The sequence below is a fragment of the Chrysochloris asiatica genome, unplaced genomic scaffold (assembly GCF_000296735.1).
Source record: "Chrysochloris asiatica unplaced genomic scaffold, ChrAsi1.0 scaffold00007, whole genome shotgun sequence".
Lineage (NCBI taxonomy): Eukaryota > Metazoa > Chordata > Mammalia > Afrosoricida > Chrysochloridae > Chrysochloris > Chrysochloris asiatica.
Window position 1 is genome coordinate 14,832,109 of NW_006408525.1, and position 11,735 is coordinate 14,843,843.

At 40.1% G+C, this 11,735-nt stretch overlaps 1 protein-coding gene across 1 annotated transcript in view; it reads right to left on the reverse strand.

Annotated features, from left to right (window-relative positions):
- Nucleotides 1-11,735, reverse strand: part of STXBP4 (syntaxin binding protein 4) — a 213,336-nt gene that overhangs the window by 110,332 nt on the left and 91,269 nt on the right. The window lies entirely within an intron of this gene.

Consider the following 11,735-nt stretch of genomic DNA (forward strand, 5'->3'; position numbering starts at 1 on the left):
GAAAAAGAAGAGAACTGACCATGGAAAACAGAAAAGAAAAGAATTGGTTCAAAAGATAAAAAGAGGAGGCGACTACCCTGTTGTGGCGCTGTGGGTTAATGCGCCAGACTGCAAAGCCGTTTGAACTGCGAAGTTGGCGGTTCAAACTCACTAGCCGCTCCTCGGAAACCCTATCCAGGGTAGCTGTGCGTCGGAACCGACTCGATGGCACTTAACAACAACAACAACAACCAAACTCAAGTAGGTGGTAGAGCTCAGGTGCTAAGGAAGGCTCTGGTGGCTTCACAGGATGCTGCTGACAGTTGGCAGAGCGTTGCAGGGCTTCTACATAGACCAAGCCTCAGGGACCAAAGTAATCTAATGATTACTCCTCCTTATTGATTCAAACCAAAAGGCAGAATTCAACAGCAAGATCTATAGTTATTTCTGTAGGAGGCATTTATTAAACATGCTGCATCTCAGATGCCGTGGGGCATTTCTTAATCTTTAGAACAAGATTGAGGAAACGACTCTACTAAAACCCATTTTATACATGAGCAAATAGATTTGAGGTCATGTAACCTTAAGATTGGAAACTACCAGCTGTTCCGCGGGAGAAAGATGAGGCTTTCTGCTCCCTTAAAGATTTACAGCCTCGGAAACCCTGTACAGGGTTGCTATGAGTCGGAACTGACTCCATGGCACATAACAACAACAAACCCTGCCCAAGGGCACAAAGTAGTGACAGGATTTGAACCCCGGTCTGCCTGGCTCCAAGTCATTCTATCTCTAAATAACCAAAACAAATCCACCATACTACACCCTCCACCTTAATAACAGGACACTAACTGCTGACTCTGTAAGATGGAGCTGCCCCATATAGTTTCCAAGGCAATTACACTTTATAGGATCAGCCTGTAACATCTTTCTCCTGAGGACTAGCTGGTGAGTTTGAACCACTAATCATCTGGTTAGCAATCAAGAGCTTCAACCACTGCAACACCAGAGCTCCTTAGGAAGAGGGCAGGGTAATCAAAACTACTTACTCTCTTAAAATTTACTTGGTACTTTGGTACTGTGCCAAAGAAGTCCCCCAAGACACTGACACAAGCTAACACAGCAGGTATTATACTGTAAACCATCTCTGTTTCCTTTACTTGATGCAGAATGAAGATTAACTCTTGTCTGAAATAGAACTCTCTGCTCCAATGGCCATGGCTAATATTCAACTCTGGTTATTTAAATTTTCTTGGCGCTGTGATAGGACACTTACTCTTGGTTTAAGCCTAACTACATATGAAGTTCAACAAGCTCAAGACATATTCTTAAGGGTCAATTTTTTCACTCACACATTAAATATTTCTTGAGTGCTTATGTGTGAGTTTCTGTTACAGGTACTGGGGATACAGAATTGAGCAGAATAGAAAAAATGCCTCTCTCCACCTCAGAACTTCTATACTAGTTGGGGGAAACAGTAAATTAGACTGTAAGTCAGGGATGACCTCACTGCAGTGCTATCTGATCAGACATGGGGTAAGGGGGATGGAGGCTTGAAGAGTCCCAGGAGATGCTTTCTGAGAACGTGCCTTGCATCCTTAGGAACTGTAAGAAGACCTGTTCAGCACATGTTGAGAACAGTAGCACATGAGGTCTGAGTGGTAACAGGAAAGGGTGAAGCAAGGGTGGAATGCAGATCTCAAGGAACTTTCTAGGCCATCATTAGGACTTTGGCTTTTATTCCGGACGGGATGGGAAGTCATCAGAGGGTTCTGAGCAGAGAAGTGATATGATCTGACTTAGATTATTTTTATTTATTTATTTTTTATCGGGAGAAGTTTTTATTTCTTTTCTTTTTTTTTTTAATGTTTTATTGTGAAATATATGATAGTTTACATGGGAGAACATTAGTTTTACATTCAACCTATCATATATCGTTTCATTGTTATGGTTACAATCCCCTCCATGCATCATCAATCAACCAAAGGGTATACACTACAAGCCTGCCTCCCAATAATCAGCACACAGCCCCTCTCCCTCTCTGGATCTAAAGTCTCCAGCAGTTCCATCTCTCCATGTCATCGTCTCTGCCCCCATCTTAGACATCACTGCTTCTCTGGGTAGGGTCCCGCTCTCCGCTCTTCTCCCTTGATGGTCTCAGGGACTTCCGCTCCCAGGCTGAAAAGTTAATCGCTCCCCTCCTTGCAACAAAACATCTACCTTTACATTTCCAACCCTCACAAGCAGTCCTGATAACAATTATTCACTATTACATCACAAGAGATGAATGCACATTTCATTTCATCAGCCTCACCTAGACAGATTGTATACTACTCAGTGGAGATTCTACCCTCCTTCACGCCCTCTGAATCTAGTCTTCCTCTTGAAAGCTTGTAAGACAGTCACTTCTTGTCTTTGAAGCCCCCCCACCCCCCGCACATTTTGGGTAGCCAATGTCCAAGTTGCCCATCCCTGTCTACTCTGTGTATGGAGGGGGTGGGAATGATCCTTGCTGTAAGGATTTGTTCCCTCTTTTGAGCTACTGCATCCATAGGTATAGGTCAAGCTCATCAAATTGTATCAGATTACTCTCTTTTCCCTTATCTTTCTTCTTCTGTTTGAGCTCTGATCATCCAGTCATTGAAGTCTGGTCAAGTGGGTATTATCTGCAAGTATGGGTGTTCTTGTGCATATGCCCTCTCTTCTTATCAGCTGGACTCTTCACTCTCCACTCTAGTCCTCTGTGGCTATGTCACTGACTCTGGGCCCAAGAGTCCCCAGTTGGCCATACTGCTGGCCAACCAGGTCTGGCTTAAATTTTAAGAGAATTACTTTGGCTGCTGTATTAAATGGTGTGCAAGGCAGAATCAGGGAGAGGAAGGAGAGAAACAGGAAAAGGTAGCTATAACTTGTACAAGGTGATAGTGCTGGAGGTGGTGTGAAGTGTTTGGACTCTAAATATAGTTTGAAAATGAGCTATCTGGATAATTTCTCATCATTAGCAACATTAACTTAGTAGCTGCGGTGTCCAGAGAACTATGATATGTGTGTGACAAGAATACAAAGTGGATAAAAGATACCTCTGTTTTTGGACTCAACTTCGAATGTTGTGGTTTTAATAAGTGGCAGAGAGGAGGGTATGTCAGACATAAAGAACAATATGACCAAAGGAAGAGAGGCAAGAAGTGAGACACATTTGAGATATGAAACAAGACCAGTTAAAATGGAGGAGTGTGTTCCTAAATCCCACCTGCTGCCAATGAATCAATTTCAACCCATAATGGCCCTCCAGAACACAGCATCCCTGCTCTTTAGAGCTTCCCGGACTAGATCTTTACAGGGGCAGACAGCCTCATCTGTCTTCTGCACAGGGATGGGTTCACAACCCAGCCCTTAACCCACGTGGGCACCACCAGGACTCCTGAAAGGGTTCCTGAAGAAGACGGATGGAACACAAAAGGTCAGAGAGAGGGAGGGGGTCAGAAGGAGAGAAATAACATGGAAGACAGCAACTCATACCTGAGGAAGTCTTGAAACCTTTTGAGAAGAAAATGATAGGGGAACACAGTTTAGAAAGCTAAATCTGGCAGTGGGGTGCAAGATGGAGAGATAAGGGTAACTAACTGCCTACTAAACCCTTGAAGCAAAGAATATCATTTCAGTGTAACTGTCTTACAATAAAAGGCCAGTTTTAGAACGAATTATCTGAGGAAAGTAAACTCTGGTCCATTCAGCCAGGTGATTGTCAGTCCCCAGGGTCACAACCTGGTCACGGTCACCTCAGACTGTTTCTCTGCATGCAGGAGATGATGGCTTCTCCATGCTGGCACTGTTGTAAGTGGTTTACACCATCAGCTCAGCTAACCTGCATGCTACTGTGCAGGTCTGCCCTATTACTACCCTCCTTCTATAGATAGGAAACTGAAGCACAACAAAATGAGCTTGCTCAAGATCACAACCCTAGCCTCTAGCAGGGAGCCTACTGAGGATTCGAACCCTGACATTCTAGTTTCAAAGGGCACGAGCTTGGCTACTAGGCCATAACAAAAAGTCACTCGTAATTTTTTTTTTTTTTTTTTGCATTCGTGATCAGCCCAGCATGAGCTTAGGATGTGGCCATTACAATGTATTCAAACACACTGGAGGCGGCTACATCATTCCCCAGTTTCCATTCAGTCAAACTAGAAAAAAAAATACATTGCCTCTGAAGCGAGAGAGGAGGGGCAGAGAATTCTCCATAGCTGCAATGAAGAATAACTAATTTGATGATTTGTCTCTTTCACACTCACTTCATGCAGCTTTTATTCCCCTATGAAAACAGCACTTTTATTTTTGTTCAAAGAATGCTAGTTAATTAAATGAAGACTCTGGATGGAATTTATATAGCCATTATAGTGCACCGATGGTAAGACAGTGTGAAATGCAGTTGGGTGGTAAAAGATGTAGAGGTTTTGATGCTGAATAAATTCATGCTATTTCTTTTGTAAACGTATAACTGTTAGGCTGGTGGATGTGACCCCTTAGTGAGGTTCTAGCCCAATTCCCACGGAATGGCTGCTGAAAAGATTACTGCATTGAAATGATAACTCTCAGAAGAAGCAGTAAAGAAAAGATAGCAGCAGTGTGCGAATTTTAGCAATGCAGGATCACATAAAACCATTTTGTTTCTTTTCCTCCCAGGCTGAGTTCTAATAAATAAATGGAAAACCTCCTATGCCAATGACAATCAAGCCAGAATTGTTGCAATACCTCACCATGAGTCTGAAATCCCATCAGGGCAAATGCTGAAGTCTGTTCACTGATTTACTTGATATTAGGTAGAGTTTAACACAGTTTAAAAAGTCAACTACAGAATAGTGAGTAAAAACTAAGATATAATATAGTAAATCAGAAATAGAGGGGATTGCAATCATTGCAATGAAGTAAAATATATGATTTTCTGAATGTAAAACTGATGATTGCTCTGTAAACCTTCACTCAATTCACAATAGAAAGTTCTAAAAAAAAAAAGAAAAAAGGAAATCAGAAATAAGTGACATAAACATTCTGCCTTTTAATATGATCAAACGATTTAAAAGGGAATCTTGAACTGTGAAGTCAAATATCTTGACACATTTTCTGGTGATCCTGATGAAATGCCTGTCAATTACAAGTCAATTTATCAAGTGTGGATTTTCCACTTAACGGCTTCCCAATGAATTCTCAGGAAAGATCAGATCAAATTTGTTGTTAGAAACAGAACTCAGATGATTAAGTCTCTGTATGTTACAAATGCTTAGACTTGGCTATGTGACTGTTTTTAGACAATAGCCGGTCTATTTTCTACAGAAAGCACTTTTCCCCACCAGGCAACATGATATCAAATTGTAAAGTATGGGCCTTAAGTGAGATAAACCTAGGTCAAAATCGGCTCAGTGATTTGTTTTCTCTTTACATTTTCTGCTGTGTAATTCTGTCTCTAAAACTCTATTCATAAAGATAACGGAATATCACCTGTAGAATAAATACTCGACTGCAAGGTCGGTGGTTCAAACTCAGCAGCTGCTCCTTGGAAACCTTATACAGGGTCACTATGAGTCACAACCGACTTGACAGTACTTAACACCACCAACAAAATAAAAGATCAAAACAACTCTCACAAGATGGTTAACAAAACCATTACAGTTCTTGGTACAGGTTTTTTTTCCCCCTTTTTGAAAGATACATATCATCACTATCTCAATTAAATAACTAAAATACCTAATTTACTAAGGGCTTGTCTGTGGCACTCAATTATTAATACCCATTTGTGAACTTTAGAGCAGTTGTTTGGAAACATAATTTGTAAATTTGCCTTTTCTCAATGTTAACATCCATTCCGTAAAACCCTTTCCTCTTTAGTAAGTGCCCTAACGGCTCCCTACAGAAGAAGGAAGAAGAATTAACTACAGTTGCACATTTGTCATTAAGTCTGCACATCCACATTGCTAACCTAAGAAGTTCTGTAATTCTTGAGCTAATCAGTAAATCTTTCAAAATGTCAATTGCTGACAGGAGAAAATGAGACTGCAGAGAGATAAATGTTCCATTGTAATGTGACTTTCGCTACCAAGCCCTAAAGAATACTTGTCTTATCAGCTTCCTACATCCACTCACAGGAAAATCCTTCCTGGTCTCGGTCCCACTAGAGCTGGTGTAAAAGATTAAGGGTGACAAGGGGGAGAGGGCTGTGCAAGGAAAAATGTTTAAAAAACAAGTTAAGTCTAATTATCTTAAAATATAACAGGGAACCCTGAGAGAGTGGAAACTTGACAGGGCAATCTTGTTTTTCTGGGTCTTACAAGCTTTCCGTCTCTGACAGGGTGCAGCCACTCCTTTCCTAACATTCTGCAGTTAGTGGACAACATTCGAGTTTTCCATTTCTCACAGGTCTCTGTCTTATGCAGGTTCCGTCTTTCACAGGCTTTGTTGTTGTTTTTCAATGTCATGGAGTCAGTTCCCTCTCACAGAGACCCAAAGCTTTTTAAAATCTTCAAGGGAGCAAAAAGCCTCATCTCTCTCCCAAGGAGCAGCTGGTGGGCTCAAACTGTGGACCCTGTGGTTTGCAGTCTAAATACATCTCAATGGATAATCTCAAAGTGATCTTAAATATCAACATATTGCTGAACGAGTCTACAATTCACTCTTTAAGCATGGATGCACCTGGGGGATAAAATTAACTTCCAGAGCTTTAGACATGCCTCTGATTTGTGCTCTCCCTTTCTCTTTCCCACTCGCATCTTGCATCCCTCCAGTTTCTTTCTCTATCTCCTTACCTAACCAGTTGTCCAGCACTGTGAAGTCTTCATTGATGATATACTTTGCAGCCATCCCTTAATCCCATTCTCACCACATCACTGATGCCTGTCTTTATCACCTCATGTTTGGGTACTGCAAAATCATGCATGTGATCTTCACAATGAATCTGACAAACTTCTGATGAATTGATTTCCCTAAAATATTGTTCATGTTCAACCTTACATAACAAACCCCAAATGCTGCATTATAAAATATACCTTCAATCTCCCGACTTCAAAGCTCTCCACTACTTGCTGCAACTGGATCTTTCCAGCTTTAGCACCTTCAGCTCTTCTTCCATGATTACCCAATCCAAGTGTATCAACTTGTCACATTTTCCAGACTAAATTCTCCCACCTCCATGGTACTTTTGGTATCAGTCCTTCCATTTGAAGTACTTTTTTTCTTCATCCAGTTTCCACCCATTTCCTAAGCCTAGCTCAGATTTGACTTTCTCTAGTTTTTCTGAGTTCAAGCTCACCAGCTGCTCCTTGGAAACCCTATACAGGGTCGCTATGGGTTGGAACCAACTCTACGGCACTTAACAACAACAACAACAGGTTTTCTCAGGAGTCCTGATGTAGCGCTGTGGGTTAATGTGCTAGACTGCAAAGTTGTTTGAACCACAAGGTCAGCAGTTCAAGCTCACCAGCTGCTCCTTGGAAACTCTATACAGGGTGGCTATGGGTCATAACTGACTTGACAGCACTTAACTGAACTTGCCCCCCTGAAATAATCTCTCTTTTCTTTTATCTTTTATAATATCTTCCATATGTAATTCATCACATATAAGGAATCTTCAAAATGATAATGGAAAAATTAAATAAGAAGATAATGGGATTTTCCTGTGAACTTTTGAAGCACCCTTACATTTCTGTGTATCTTATACTGCAATCTTGAACTGTCATTCAAATATTTCTGTATTTAACTTTTTAAAGCAGAGGGTTTTGAATGACCACTTAGAATACAAGGTGTCTGGGAATAAAAGCTCCTTATCAAATGAACAGATGATGTTCCATATGTTCACATAGAAATAACTGAGTTGACAAAAAGTGACTAGGATTATTTAGTTTTCATATATAATAGTTGCCTAATTAGTGACCTGAAGCCCTGGTGTGGCGCTGTAGGATAAGCGCAGGACCACAAGGTTGGTTTTTAAACCACAAGGTCAGCGGTTCAAGCTCACCAGCTGCTCCTTGGAAACCCTATACTGGGTCAGTATGAGTTGGAAACAACTAGACAACACTTAATAACAACAAATTAGTGGTCTCATTAGTAAGAAGTTTCTATAGAACATTTCTTCACAAAACGTTTCAATTTTATGAGAATATTAATAGAATTATATTTCATTTGAATAATTATAGTAACAACCATAAAACAGATAAACCATGATATGGAAAAAATATCAAATAATGGAAAGCAAATTATTTCATTAGTCTCTCTTTATACATGAATTTTTAAAAATCCAATAATAATTGTATTTAACAAGCAAATGAGAATCTATAAATATTAAGTGGGGGGGAAATGACAATTTCATTTTTTGGCTTTCTATTAAGTAGAGGACTCCTGGTGTGGTGCTGTAGGACCAACACTGGATGGCAAGATTGGATTGAACTGAAAGGTCAGAAGGTCAAATTCACCAGCTGATCATCAGAAACCCTATACAGGGTCACTTATGAGTCAGAACCAGATTGATGGCGCACAACAACAACATAGGGTTTCTGAGAGTGGCTGGTGATTTGAACTGCTGACCTTGATTTACTAGTCCAGTCCTTTTCCCAGAGTATAACACCAGGACCCCCAAATTAACTATACTGTTGTTATGTGCCATCTACACCAGATTACATTTCCTTTAAAAACGATGATTTTCCATCTCCAGTCTCTCTCATGCTCTCGAGCATCACATAATTTTGAAGGCCCTTCTAACCCCACCTAAATCTCTGATTTCATGTGGCAACTCTTCTTGGTAAAGAATGCATAATGATATCCGAAAATCCAAGAAACAAAGATTTTCTCCAGTTTATGTGAAAAGGTAAAACCCTCCCTTTGCAAAGAAAGCTTTGGTTAAGCTTTTTATAGGAAAAGCAGGTCGATCAAATTATAATTAGCTCTAATTAACCCTCCCAAGAGCTGTCAACTTCTTTACCTGCAGCTGCCTGCCTCTCCAAAAGGTGCAAAATTGATTGCTGCCTCTGAACATCAAAGAAAATCAAATAACTAATCCTCAACCTCCTTTATACACAGAAGTTCCTATCAAGGAAAGACACACAAGGATACCTGTCTGAACAACTTTACTATGTGAAAGCTGTAGGTTTGTAATATAAACTTGTATTAGTTAATCCCTTATTTTGATTTTTTTTTTTTAAACTCTGAACATGTATGTTTCAGCTAAGTGAGCATTGACATAATAAATAAATAAATAAACAAACCATTTTCCTACTTTTTCAGCTCTGGCTACAAATGTACCCAGTAGGATTATTTACAATATCAGAAACTTCCTCTCATAATCAGTGTTTAAAGCCTGTTCGTTGCAACATGACACACACAGCTGAAAGGCTATTTTCCCAGATACTGAACATAAATAGTTCATTTGAATTCTGTGGCTTAATGGAGATCTGATTTCAGAACAGAAATGTACTCCTTCCAAATGAACTCTTAGAGGTTTAATTCAATTTGAACAAATTTGTTATGGTATTTTTTTCCCCCCACTTGATCTTGGAAGAATTTGATAGATTTCTATATTTGAATGTACATATCATAAGATCTAAACAAATTAGATTCTTAAGTTGATTTAGAAGAATGCATAGTGAGAAACAGAAAAACATTTAGGAGAAAACAAAAAAAGAAAGGACCAAACAATGTGTGACACAGTCCAGGAATTTCAGTCTCACATAAAACTGTAACAGTTGGTACTGGTCAAACAAAAGCTAGGTAAAACATCCATTTCTTCACTCAATAAATATTTATTGACAAAGCAACTAGAAAGATTAGACAGTCTCAAAGAGACCTTACATTATGAAAGAATTTAATCTATGAAAATGATATTAAAAAATAATAAATGGTTGAGCCTACAAATGATTTGAAATATATATATTGTGCAGAGAGTTTGTAGTCTGTTTGACTACAAATAGAATGGGTGGTTCACTTCCTAGGGATTAGACAGTGAAGCATTTATGAATGGTAAAGGAACACTTTTAGATACAGTGCCAGAAGATCAACCCTCAGGTTGGAAGGCGCTCAGAGTATAACAGAGGAAGAGCTGCCTCCTCAAAGTAGAGTTGGCCTTAATGACTTGATGGAGCAAAGTTTTCGGGACCTCTATTTGCTGATGAGACATGACTCAATATGAGAAGAAACTGCTGCAAGCATCTACTAATGATCAGAATATGGAATGTATGAAGTATGAATCTAAGAAAACTGGAAGTCCTCAAAGATGAAATGGAATGCACTGAAATAGGCACTGTTGTTACCGTTGTTAAGTGTCATCCAGTCTGTTCTGACTTCTAACGACCCCGTGTAGGGTTTCCAAGGAACAGCTGATGAGTTTGAAACACCAACTTTGTGGTTCAAACCAACCTTTTGGTCTAGTGCTCATCTACAGAGCCACACCAGGTAGGCACTGTTTGGCTGGTGGTGTGCCTTGGAGTCGGTTCCAACTCATAGCAACCCTGCATAGGGTTTCGGAGGCTGTAAATCCTTATGGGAGCAGAGTCTCATCTTTCTCTTATGGAATGGCTGGTAGTTTAGAACTGCTGACCTAGAGGCTAGCAGGCTGACTCATAACCACTACATTACCAGAGCTCCTTAGGCAGGCATTAGTTAGCTGAGATGGACTGGTATTGGCCATACTGGTTTACTATAGTTTACTATGCCAGGAATGGTAAATTCGAGAGGAATGGTGCTGCAATTATGGTCATAAAGAACATACCAATATTTATCTTGAAATACAACGCTGTCTGTGATAGGATAATGTAACTAGTCTTTAAATTTACGCAAAGTCAATGATGAAGAACTTGAAGAATTCTACCGATTTCTTCAGAGTCCTGGTGTGACACTGTAGGATAAGCACTGGACAGGAAGGTTGAGTTGAACCACAAGGTTGGCAGTTCAAACCCACCAGCCACTCCTCGGAAACCCTAGACAGGGTTGCTATAAGTCAGAACCAACTCAATGGCACTTAACAACAACAGCCAACTTCTTCAGTCTGAAATTGGTAAAATATGCAATCAAGCTGCATAGATAATTACTGGTGATTGGAATATGAAAGTTGGAAGCAAAGAGGAGTCATGGTAGTTGGAAAATATGACCTTGGTAATAGAAATGATGCTATCAAATACACGACAGAATTGTGCAAGACCAATGACAAATACCTTTTATCAACAACCTAAATGGACCTTAAGGAGCTTTGGTAGCATAGTGGTTATGAATTGGGCTGTGAACCGCAAGGTCAGCCGTTCGAAACTACCAGCTGTTCTGCATGAGAAAGATGACGTTTTCTGCTCCGGTAAAGATTTACAGCCTTGGAAACTCTGTGTGGGGTCACTGTGAGTCGGAACCGACTCCATGGTACATAACCACCACCACCAAATGGACCTTGCCAGATGGAATAGACAGGAATCAAAGTGACTACATGTGTGGGGAGAGATGATGGAGAAACTCCAAATCAACAGCCAAAACAAGGTCACAGCAGACTATGTAACAGACCATCAACTGCTCAAATGCAAGTTCAAGCTGAAGCTGAAGAAAATTAAATCAAGTCCACACAAGCCCAACTCTGAACTTGAGTATATAACCCACCTGAATTTAGAAACCACAGCAAAATCGATATGATACATTAGAAACTAATGACTGACTAAAAATGGATGTGACTTCCAGAAAAAGATGGCGGATCGGGTGGAAGTGTAGTGACGAGCTCTGCTGAGAACACAGAATACAGGATCAAG